The sequence below is a fragment of the Somniosus microcephalus genome, unplaced genomic scaffold (assembly GCF_052327205.1).
Source record: "Somniosus microcephalus isolate GS21.2 unplaced genomic scaffold, FLI_Smic_1.0 unresolved_chr2, whole genome shotgun sequence".
Lineage (NCBI taxonomy): Eukaryota > Metazoa > Chordata > Chondrichthyes > Squaliformes > Somniosidae > Somniosus > Somniosus microcephalus.
Genome location: NW_028225180.1, coordinates 13,299,629 through 13,311,794, shown reverse-complemented (window position 1 = coordinate 13,311,794; position 12,166 = coordinate 13,299,629).

Sequence of the window (12,166 nt, the reverse complement as noted above, 5' to 3'; positions counted from 1 at the left end):
CTATATCAGGAACCCCCTCCAACCCTGCAACCCTCCCTATCTCTGTAACCTCCTCCAGCCCCTACAACCCTCCCTATCTCTGTAACCTCCTCCAGCCCTATAACCTTCCCTATCCCTGTAATCTCCTCCAGCTCTACAACCTTCCCCATCTCTGTCACCTCCTCCAGCCCGTACAACCCTCCCTATCTCTGTAACCTCCACCAGCCCCAACAGCACTCCCTATCTCTGTAACCTCCTCCAGCCCCTACAACCCTCCCTCGCTCTGTAACCTCCTCCATCCCCTGCAACTCCCCTATCTCTGTAACCTACTCCAGGCCCTACAACCCCCCCGATCTCTATAACCTCCTCCAGCCACTACAGCACTCCCTATCTTGGTAACCTCCTCCAGCCCCTACAACCCTCCCTCTCTCTGTAAAATCCTCCAGGTTCTACAATCCTCCCTATCTCTGTAACCTCCTCCAGCTCAAGAAGCCTCCTTATCTCTTTAACCTCCTCCAGCCCGACAACCATGCATATCTCTGTAAACTCCTCCAGTCCTACAACCCTCCCTATCTCTGTAACATCCTCCAGCCCTACAACGTTCGCTGTCTCTGTAACCTCCTCCAGCTCGTACAACCCTCCCTGTCTCTGTAACCCCCTCCAGCCCTACAAACCTCCCTATATCAGGAACCTCCTCCAAACCTACAACCCTCCCTATCTCTGTAACCTCCTCCAGCCCTACAACTCTCCCCATCTCTGTAACCTCCTCCAGACCCTAGAACTCTCCCTATCTCTGTAACATCCTCCAGACCCTACAAGCCTCCCTATCTCTTTAAACTCCTGTAGCCCCTACAACGCTCCCTATCTCTGTAACCTGCTCCAACCCTCCCTATTTCTATAATCTCCTCCAACCCCTGCAACCTTCTCTATCTCTGTAACCTCCTCCAGCTCTGCAACCCTCCCTATCCCTGTAATCTCCTCCAGCCCTACAACTCTCCCTATCTCTGTAACTTCCTCCAGTCCCTACAAACCTCCCTATCTCTGTTACCTCCTCCAGCCCCGACAGCACTCCCTATCTCTGTAACCTCCTCCAGCCCATACAAGCCTCCCTCTCTCTGTAAAATCCTCCAGGTCAACAACCCTCCCAATCTATGTAACCACCTCAAGCCCTACAACCATGCATATCTCTGTAACCTCCTCCAGTCCTACAACCCTCCCTATATCTGTAACCTTCTCCAGCCCAAACAGCATTCCCTATCTCTGTAACCTCCTCCAGCCCTACAACCCTCCCCAACTCTGTAGCCTCCTCCAGGCCAACAACCCTGCCAAACTATGTAACCACCTCAAGCCCTACAACCATGCATATCTCTGTAACCTCCTCCAGTCCTACAACCCTCCCTATATCTGTAACCTTCTTCAGCCCAAATAGCACTCCCTATCTCTGTAACATCCTCCACAGTACAACCCTCCCTATCTCTGTAACCTCCTCCCGCCCAACAAGCCTCCTTATCTTTGTAACCTCCTCCACCCCTACAAGCCTCCCTATCTCTGTAACAACTTGCAGCCGCTACAACCCTCCATATCTCTGTAACCTCCTACAGCCCAACAACCCTCCCTATCTCTGTAAGCTCCTCCACCCCTACAATCCTCCCTATCTCTTTAACCTCCTCCAGCCCCTACAAACCTCCCTATCTCTGTAACAACCTGCAGCCGCTACAACCCTCCCTATCTCTGTTACCTCCTACATCCCAACAAACCTCCCTATCTCTGTAGCCTCCTCCAAACCCTACAATCCTCCCTATCTCTTTAACCTTCTCCAGCCCCTACAAACCTCCCTATCTCTGTAACCTCCTCCATGCGCTACAACCCTCACTATCTCTGTAACCTACTCCAGCCCAACAACCATCCCTATCTCTATAACATCCTCCAAGCCCAACAAACTTCCATATCTCTGTAACCTCCTCCAGCCCTGCAAACCTCCCCATCTCTGTAACCGCCTAGAGTCCGACAACCCTCCCGAACTCTGTAACCTCCTCCAGCCCTACGACACTCCCTATCTCTGTAAACTCCTCCAGCCCATATAACACTTCCTATTTGTGTAACCTCCTCCAGTCCTACAACCCTCCATATATCTGTAATGTCCTCCAGCCATACAACCCTCCCGATGTCTGTAACCTCCTCCTGCCTTACAACAATCCCTTTCTCTGTAGCCTCCTCCAGCCCCTACAACCCTCCCTATCTCTGTAACCTCCTCCAACCCCTACAGCACTCCCTATCTCTGTTACCTCCTCCAGCCCCTACAACCCTCCCTATCTCTGTAAACTTCTCCAGCCCATACAGCACTCCCTATCTCTGTAACCTCCTCCAGCCCTACAAACTTCCCTATCACTGTAACCTCCTCCAGCCCAACAAGGATCCTTATCTCTGTAACCTCCTCCAGCCCTACAACCATCCCTATCACTGAAACCTCCTCCAGCGACTACAACCCTCCCTATCTCAGTAACCTCCTCCAGCCGCTACAACCCGACCTATATCTGGAGCCTCTCCAGCCCAACAACCCTCCCTATCTCTGTAATCTCCTCCAAGCCGTACAAACCTCCCTACCTCTGTAACCTCCTCCATCCCCTACAACCCTCACTATACCTGTAACCTCCTCCAGCCCCTACAACTCTCCCTATCTCTGTAACATTCTTCAGCCACTACAGCACGCCCTTTCTCTGTAACCTCCTCCAGCCCTACAAACCTCCCTATCTCTGTAAACTCCTACAGCCCCTACAACACTCCCTTTCTATGTAACCTCCTCCAGTCCTACAACACTCCTGATATCTGTAACCTCCTGCAGCCCAAACAGCACTCCCTATCTCTGCAATCTCCGCCAGCTCAAGAAGCCTCCTTATCTCTGTAACCTCCTCCAGCGCTACAACCCTCCCTCTCTCTGTAACATCCACCAGCCCCTACAACCCTCCCTATCTCTGTAACCTCCTCCATCCGCTACAACACTCCCTATCTCTGTAACCTCCTCCAGCCCAACAACCCTCCCTATCTCTGTAACATCCACCAGCCCCTACAACCCTCCCTATCTCTGTAACCTCCTCCATCCGCTGCAACACTCCCATCTCTGTAACCTTCTCCAGCCCCGACAACCCTCCCTATCTCTGTAACACCCTCCAGCCACTACAACCATCCCTATCTCTGTAAACTCCTCCAGCCCCTACAACCTTCCCTATCACTGTAAACTCCTCCAGCCACTACAACACTACCTATCTCTGTAACCTCCTCCAACCCTCCCTGTCTCTATAAACTCCTCCAGCCCCTACAAGCCTCCCTATCTCTGTAACCTTCTCCCAGCCCTACAACCCTCCCTACCTCTGCAAACTCCTCCAGCCCCTACGACACTCCCTATCTCTGTAACCTCCTCCATCCCCTACAACTCTCCCTATCTTTGTAACCTCCTCCAGCCCCTACAACCCTCCCTATCTCTGTAACCTCCTCCAGCCCTATAACCTTCCCTCTCCCTGTAATCTCCTCCAGCTCTACAACCTTCCCTATCTCTGTAACCTCCTCCAGCCCCTACAACCCTCCCTATTTCTGTAACCTCCACCAGCCCCTACAGCACTCCCTATCTCTTTAACCTCCTCCAGCCCCTACAACCCTCCCTATCTCTGTAACCTCCTCCAGCCCCGACAATTCCCTATCTCTGTAAAATCCTCCAGGTCCTACAATCCTCCCTATCTCTGTAAACTCCTGCAGCACAAGAAGCCTCCTTATCTCTGTAACCTCCTTCAGCCTGACAACCATGCATATCTCTGTAAACACCTCCAGTCCTACAACCCTCCCTATCTCTGTAACATCCTCCAGCCCTACAACGTTCGCTGTCTCTGTAACCTCCTCCAGCTCCTACAAACCTCCCTGTCGCTGTAACCCCCTCCAGACCTACAAACCTCCCTATATCAGGAACCCCCTCCAACCCTACAACCCTCCCTATCTCTGTAACCTCCTCCAGCCCCTCCAACCCTCCCTATCTCTGTAACCTCCTCCAGCCCCTACAGCATTCCCTATCTCTGTAAACTCCTCCAGCCACGACAGCACTCCCTAACTTGGTAACCTCCTCCAGCCACTACAACCCTCCCTCTCTCTGTAAAATCCTCCAGGTCCTACAATCCTCCCTATCTCTGTAAACTCCTGCAGCGCAAGAAGCCTCCTTAGCTCTGTAACCTCCTCCAGCCCGACAACCGTGCATATCTCTGTAAACACCTCCAGTCCTACAACCCTCCCTTTCTCTGTAACATCCTCCAGCCCTACAACGTTCGCTGTCTCTGTAACCTCCTCCAGCTCCTACAACCCTCCCTGTCTCTGTAACCCCCGCCAGCCCTACAAACCTCCCTATATCAGGAACCCCCTCCAACCCTACAACCCTCCCTATCTCTGTAACCTCCTCCAGCCCCTACAACCCTCCCTATCTCTGTAACCTCCTCCAGCCCTATAACCTTCCCTATCCCTGTAATCTCCTCCAGCTCTACAACCCTCCCCATCTCTGTCACCTCCTCCAGCCCCTACAACCCTCCCTATCTCTGTAACCTCCACCAGCCCCAACAGCACTCCCTATCTCTGTAACCTCCTCCAGCCCCTACAACCCTCCCTAGCTCTGTAACCTCCTCCATCCCCTACAACTCCCCTATCTCTGGAACCTCCTCCAGCCCCTACAAACCCCCCTATCTCTATAACCTCCTCCAGCCACTACAGCACTCCCTATCTTGGTAACCTCCTCCAGCCCCTACAACCCTCCCTCTCTCTGTAAAATCCTCCAGGTCCTACAATCCTCCCTATCTCTGTAACCTCCACCAGCTCAAGAAGCCTCCTTATCTCTTTAACCTCCTCCAGCCCGACAACCATGAATATCTCTGTAAACTCCTCCAGTCCTACAACCCTCCCTATCTCTGTAACATCCTCCAGCCCTACAACGTTCGCTGTCTCTGTAACCTCCTCCAGCTCCTACAACCCTCCCTGTCTCTGTAACCCCCTCCAGCCCTACAAACCTCCCTATATCAGGAACCTCCTCCAAACCTACAACCCTCCCTATCTCTGTAACCTCCTCCAGCCCTACAACTCTCCCCATCTCTGTAACCTCCTCCAGACCCTAGAACTCTCCCTACCTCTGTAACATCCTCCAGACCCTACAAGCCTCCCTATCCCTTTAAACTCCTGTAGCCCCGACAACGCTCCCTATCTCTGTAACCTCCTCCAACCCTCCCTATTTCTATAATCTCCTCCAACCCCTACAACCTTCTCTATCTCTGTAACCTCCTCCAGCTCTACAACCCTCCCTATCCCTGTAATCTCCTCCAGCCCTACAACTCTCCCTATCTCTGTAACTTCCTCCAGTCCCTACAAACCTCCCTATCTCTGTTACCTCCTCCACCCCCTACAGCACTCCCTATCTCTGTAACCTCCTCCAGCCCATACAAGCCTCCCTCTCTCTGTAAAATCCTCCAGGTCAACAACCCTCCCAACCTATGTAAGCTCCTCCAAGCCCTACAATCCTCCCTATCTCTTTAACCTCCTCCAGCCCCTACAAAACTCCCTATCTCTGTAACAACCTGCAGCCGCTACAACCCTCCCTATCTCTGTAACCTCCTACAGCCCAACAAACCTCCCTATCTCTTTAACCTTCACCAGCACCTACAAACCTCCCTATCTCTGTAACCTCCTCCATGCGCTACAACCCTCACTATCTCTGTAACCTCCTCCAGCCCATCAACCATCCCTATCTCTATAACATCCTCCAAGCCAAACAAACTTCCGTATCTCTGTAACCTCCTCCAGCCCTACAAACCTCCCCATCTCTGTAACCTCCGAGAGTCCTACAACCCTCCCGAACTCTGTAACCTCCTCCAGCCCTACAACACTCCCTATCTCTGTAAACTCCTCCAGCCCATATAACGCTTCCTATTTGTGTAACCTCCTCCAGTCCTACAACCCTCCATATATCTGTAATGTCCTCCAGCCATACAACCCTCCCTATGTCTTTAACCTCCTCCTGCCTTACAACAATCCCTTTCTCTGTAGCCTCCTCCAGCCCCTACAACCCTCCCTATCTCTGTAACCTCCTCCAACCCCTACAGCACTCCCTATCTCTGTTACCTCCTCCAACCCCTACAACCCTCCCTATCTCTGTAAACTTCTCCAGCCCATATAGCACTCCCTATCTCTGTAACCTCCTCCAGCCCTACAAACCTCCCTATCACTGTAACCTCCTCCAGCCCAACAAGGATCCTTATCTCTGTAACCTCCTCCAGCCCTACAACCATCCCTATCACAGAAACCTCCTCCAGCGACTACAACCCTCCCTATCTCAGTAACCTCCTCCAGCCGCGAAAACCCTACCTATCTCTGTAGCCTCTCCAGCCCAACAACCCTCCCTATCTCTGTAATCTCCTCCAAGCCGTACAATCCTCCCTACCTCTGTATCCTCCTCCATCCCCTACAACCCTCACTATATCTGTAACCTCCTCCAGCCCCTACAACCCTCCCTATCTCTGTAACACTCTTCAGCCACTACAGCACGCCCTTTCTCTGTAACCTCCTCCAGCCCTACAAACCTCCCTATCTCTGTAAACTCCTACAGCCCCTACAACACTCCCTTTCTATGTAACCTCCTCCAGTCCTACAACACTCCTGATATCTGTAACCTCCTGCAGCCCAAACAGCACTCCCTATCTCTGCAACCTCCGTCAGCTCAAGAAGCCTCCTTACCTCTGTAACCTCCTCCAGGGCTACAACCCTCCCTCTCTCTGTAACATCCACCAGCCCCTACAACCCTCGCTATCTCTGTAACCTCCTCCATCCGCTACAACACTCCCTATCTCTGTAACCTCCTCCAGCCCAACAACCCTCCCTATCTCTGTAACATCCACCAGCCCCTACAACCCTCCCTATCTCTGTAACCTCCTCCATCCGCTACAACACTCCCTATCTCTGTAACCTTCTCCAGCCCCGACAACTCTCCCTATCTCTGTAACGCCCTCCAGCCCCGACAACCATCCCTATCTCTGTAAACTCCTCCAGCCACTACAACACTACCTATCTCTGTAACCTCCTCCAACCCTCCCTGTCTCTATAAACTCCTCCAGCCCCTACAAGCCTCCCTATCTCTGTAACCTTCTCCCAGCCCTACAACCCTCCCTACCTCTGCAACCTCCTCCAGCCCCTACGACACTCCCTATCTCTGTAACCTCCTCCAGCCCTTACAACTCTCCCTATCTTTGTAACCTCCTCCAGCCCTATAACCTTCCCTCTCCCTGTAATCTCCTCCAGCTCTACAACCTTCCCTATCTCTGTAACCTCCTCCAGCCCCTACAACCCTCCCTATCTCTGTAACCTCCGCCAGCCCCTGCAGCACTCCCTATCTCTTTAACATCCTCCAGCTCCTACAACCCTCCCTATCTCTGTAACCTCCTCCAGCCCCTACAATTCCCCTATCTTTGTAAAATCCTCCAGGTCCTACAATCCTCCCTATCTCTGTAACCTCCTCCAGCCCCTACAACCCTCCCTATCTCTGTAACCTCCGCCAGCCCCTACAGCACTCCCTATCTCTTTAACATCCTCCAGCCCCTACAACCCTCCCTATCTCTGTAACCTCCTCCAGCCCCTACAATTCCCCTATCTTTGTAAAATCCTCCAGGTCCTACAATCCTCCCTATCTCTGTAAATTCCTGCAGCGCAAGAAGCCTCGTAATCTCTGTAACCTCCTTCAGCCTGACAACCATGCATATCTCTGTAAACACCTCCAGTGCTACAACCCTCCCTATCTCTGCAACATCCTCCAGCCCTACAACGTTCGCTGTCTCTGTAACCTCCTCCAGCTCCTACAAACCTCCCTGTCTCTGTAACCCCCTCCAGCCCTACAAACCTCCCTATATCAGGAACCCCCTCCAACCCTACAACCCTCCCTATCTCTGTAACCTCCTCCAGCCCCTACAACCCTCCCGATCTCTGTAACCTCCTCCAGCCCTATAACCTTCCCTATCCCTGTAATCTCCTCCAGCTCTACAACCCTCCCCATCTCTGTCACCTCCTCCAGCCCCTACAACCCTCCCTATCTCTGTAGCCTCCACCAGCCCCAACAGCACTCCCTATCTCTGTAACCTCCTCCAGCCCCTACAACCCTCCCTATCTCTGTAACCTCCTCCATCCCCTACAACTCCCCTATGTCTGTAACCTCCTCCAGCCCCTACAACCCTCTCTATCTCTATAACCTCCTCCAGCCACTACAGCACTCCCTATCTTGGTAACCTCCTCCAACCCCTACAACCCTCCCTCTCTCTGTAAAATCCTCCAGGTCCTACAATCCTCCCTATCTCTGTAATCTCCTCCAGCTCAAGAAGCCTCCTTATCTCTGTAACCTCCTGCAGCCCGACAACCATGCATATCTCTGTAAACTCATTCCAGTCCTACAACCCTCCCTATCTCTGAAACCTCCTCCAGCTCCTACAACCCTCCCTATCTCTGTAAACTCCTCCAGACACTACAACTCTCCCTATCTCTGTAACATCCTCCAGACCCTACAAGCCTCCCTATCTCTTTAAACTCCTCTAGCCCCCTACAACGCTCCCTATCTCTGTAACCTCCTCCAACCCTCCCTATTTCTATAATCTCCTCCATCCCCTACAACCCTCTCTATCTCTGTAACCTCCTCCATCCCCTACAACTCTCCCTATTTTTGTCACCTCCTCCAGCCTCTACAACCCTCCATATCTCTGTAAACTCCTCCAGCTCTACAACCCTCCCTATCCCTGTAATCTCCTCCAGCCCTACAACTCTCCCTATCTCTGTAACCTCCTCCAGTCCCTACAAACCTCCCTATCTCTGTTACCTCCTCCAGCCCCTACAGCACTCCCTATCTCTGTAACCTCCTCCAGCCCCTACAAGCCTCCCTCTCTCTGTAAAATCCTCCAGGTCAACAACCCTCCCAATCTATGTAACCACCTCAAGCCCTACAACCATGCATATCTCTGTAACCTCCTCCAGTCCTACAACCCTCCCTATATCTGTAACCTTCTCCAGCCCAAACAGCATTCCCTATCTCTGTAACCTCCTCCAGCCCTACAACCCTCCCCAACTCTGTAACCTCCTCCAGGCCAACAACCCTGCCAAACTATGTAACCTCCTCCAGCCCCTACAGCACTCCCTATCTCTGTAACCTCCACCAGCCCCTACAACCCTCCCTATATCTGTAACCTCCTCCAGGCCAACAACCCTCCCAATCTATGTAACCACATCAAGCCCTACAACCATGCATATCTCTGTAACCTCCTCCAGTCGTACAACCCTCCCTATATCTGTAACCTTCTCCAGCCCAAATAGCACTCCCTATCTCTGTAACATCCTCCACAGTACAACCCTCCCTATCCCTGTAACCTCCTCCCGCCCAACAAGCCTCCTTATATTTGTAATCTCCTCCAGCCCTACAAGCCTCCCTATCTCTGTAAAATCCTGCAGCCGAACAACCCTCCCTATCTCTGTAACCTCCTCCAAGCCCTACAATCCTCCCTATCTCTTTAACCTCCTCCAGCCCCTACAAACCTCCCTATCTCTGTAACAACCTGCAGCCGCTACAACCCTCCCTATCTCTGTAACCTCCTACAACCCAACAAACCTCCCTATCTCTGTAACCTCCTCCAAGCCCTACAATCCTCCCTATCTCTTTAACCTCCTCCAGCCCCTACAAACCTCCCTATCTCTGTAACCTCCTCCATGCGCTGCAACCCTCACTATCTCTGTAACCTCCTCCAGCCCAACAACCATCCCTATCTCTATAACATCCTCCAAGCCCAACAACCCTCCGTATCTCTGTAACCTCCTCCAGCCCTACAACACTCCCTATCTCTGTAAACTCCTCCAGCCCATATAACGCTTCCTATCTGTGTAACCTCCTCCAGTCCTACAACCCTCCATATATCTGTAACCTCCTCCAGCCCTACAACCCTCCCTATGTCTGTAACCTCCTCCTGCCTTACAACAATCCCTATCTCTGTAGCCTCCTCCAGCCCCTACAACCCTCCCTATCTCTGTAACCTCCTCCAACCCCTACAGCACTCGCTATCTCTGTTACCTCCTCCAGCCCCTACAACCCTCCCTATCTCTGTAACCTTCTCCAGCCCATACAGCACTCCCTATCTCTGTAACCTCCTCCAGCCCTACAAACCTCCCTATCACTGTAACCTCCTCCAGCCCAACAAGGATCCTTATCTCTGTAACCTCCTCCAGCCCTACAACCATCCCTATCACTGTAACCTCCTCCAGCGACTACAACCCTCCCTATCTCAGTAACCTCCTCCAGCCGCTACAACACTCCCTATCTCTGTAACCTCCTCCAGCCTCTACAACCCTCCCTATCTCTGTAATCTCCTCCAAGCCGTACAATCCTCCCTACCTCTGTAACCTCCTCCATCCCCTACAACCCTCACTATATCTGTAATCTCCTCCAGCCCCTACAACTCTCCCTGTCTCTATAACATTCTTCAGCCCCTACAACACTCCCTTTCTATGTAACCTCCTCCAGTCCTACAACACTCCTGATATCTGTAACCTCCTGCAGCTCAAACAGCACTCCCTATCTCTGTAACCTCCGCCAGCTCAAGAAGCCTCCTTATCTCTGTAACCTCCTCCAGCGCTACAACCCTCCCTCTCTCTGTAACATCCACCAGCCCCTACAACCCTCCCTATCTCTGTAACCTCCTCCATCCGCTACAACACTCCCTATTGTAGTGTATGTAACTGTTCCACCTTTAAGAGAACTATTTTAAGGGTTGCACTACTTTATCTTGGCTGCTGTATACTGTAATACCGGTGGTGACCACACCGGTATATAAGTGCTGTGTAATGACCTATTGGGCAGCTCCGCCCTGACCTTCGACTAGTAAAGACCTGTTAAATTTTACTCTTGTGGTCTGTGTAGTAATTCTCAATATAACACACAGACTTAACAGTGGCGACGAGTACGATCTTACCCTGCGGCAGAGATACATCCAAGGCAGTTTAACGGGCGTCGAGAGAAGGCATCCGCCCTCATCATTCTGCTGAGAAAAGACTCGGGTCTGCAGAGCAACGGAAGAATTCTAACACGAAGCCTTCCATCAGCAACAGGCAGGATCATCCCTTCTATCACGGTGGTGGGTAAGCCGATCAGCGACGAACAGCGAGTCGGCCACGTTGGCTGTGAAATAGGGGAGGGAAGATCGGAGGATATAAGGGCGGAGGACTCGACCACAGCCGGGGAAAAGAGCCGGACAGAAGTCGGGGCCAGAGGCGCTGGGACTGGGGCAGCGTAAGGCACGGAAGCCGCGGTGCATGTAAACGCAGCCAGTGTGAGAGACCGGGCTGCAAGCGGGCTGGGAGACGCAACAGCGTCGAGAGCAAGCTCGACCGCGACCGGTGAAAAAGGCCGGGCAGCTACCGAGGCCGCGAGGCGCAGCGACCGGGACAGCGAAAGGCGTGGGAGGAAAATAATATAAAACCGCGGAGAACTCAGCCGCAGCCGGGGGGGGGAAAGGACCGAACTGCAAGAGGGGCTGGGAGGCACGATTCGAGAACCGCTTGCGCGGGAGAAAATAAAAAAAATTAAAAAATTAAAAAACCGCGGAGAACTCAGCCGCAGCCGGGGGGGGGAAAGGACCGGACTGCAAGAGGGGCTGGGAGGCACGATTCGAGAACCGCTGGGGAGGGCGAACACAGCAATACGGCAATCGCCATTACAGCCAGCGGGGGAGAAAGGCAAACGCGGGAAGCCGCCATTTTCGTGGGCGGGGAAGAAGACAAGCGCGGGAAACCGCCATTTAAAAAAAAAAGTTAAAGAAAAATTTCTTTTTGTGTTTCTCAAGAAGATTGCGAAGATGCCTAAGCGTGGTAACATCAACAATTTCGATCCCGATGTTGAAGATTGGGCCACGTATGTAGAACGCATAGAGATATATTGTAAGGCAAATAAAATATCAAATGAAGATAAAGCACTAACCTTACTAAACTCAATGGGTGCAAAGACATACGGGCTATTGAAGCATCTTCTATCACCAGCTAAACCGGCGGATCAGATTTTCGCTAATATTGTTGCTGTCCTGAAGGATCATTTGAACCCCATACCGCTGATGTTAGCGGAACGATTTAAATTTTATGCGAGAACGCAACTGAA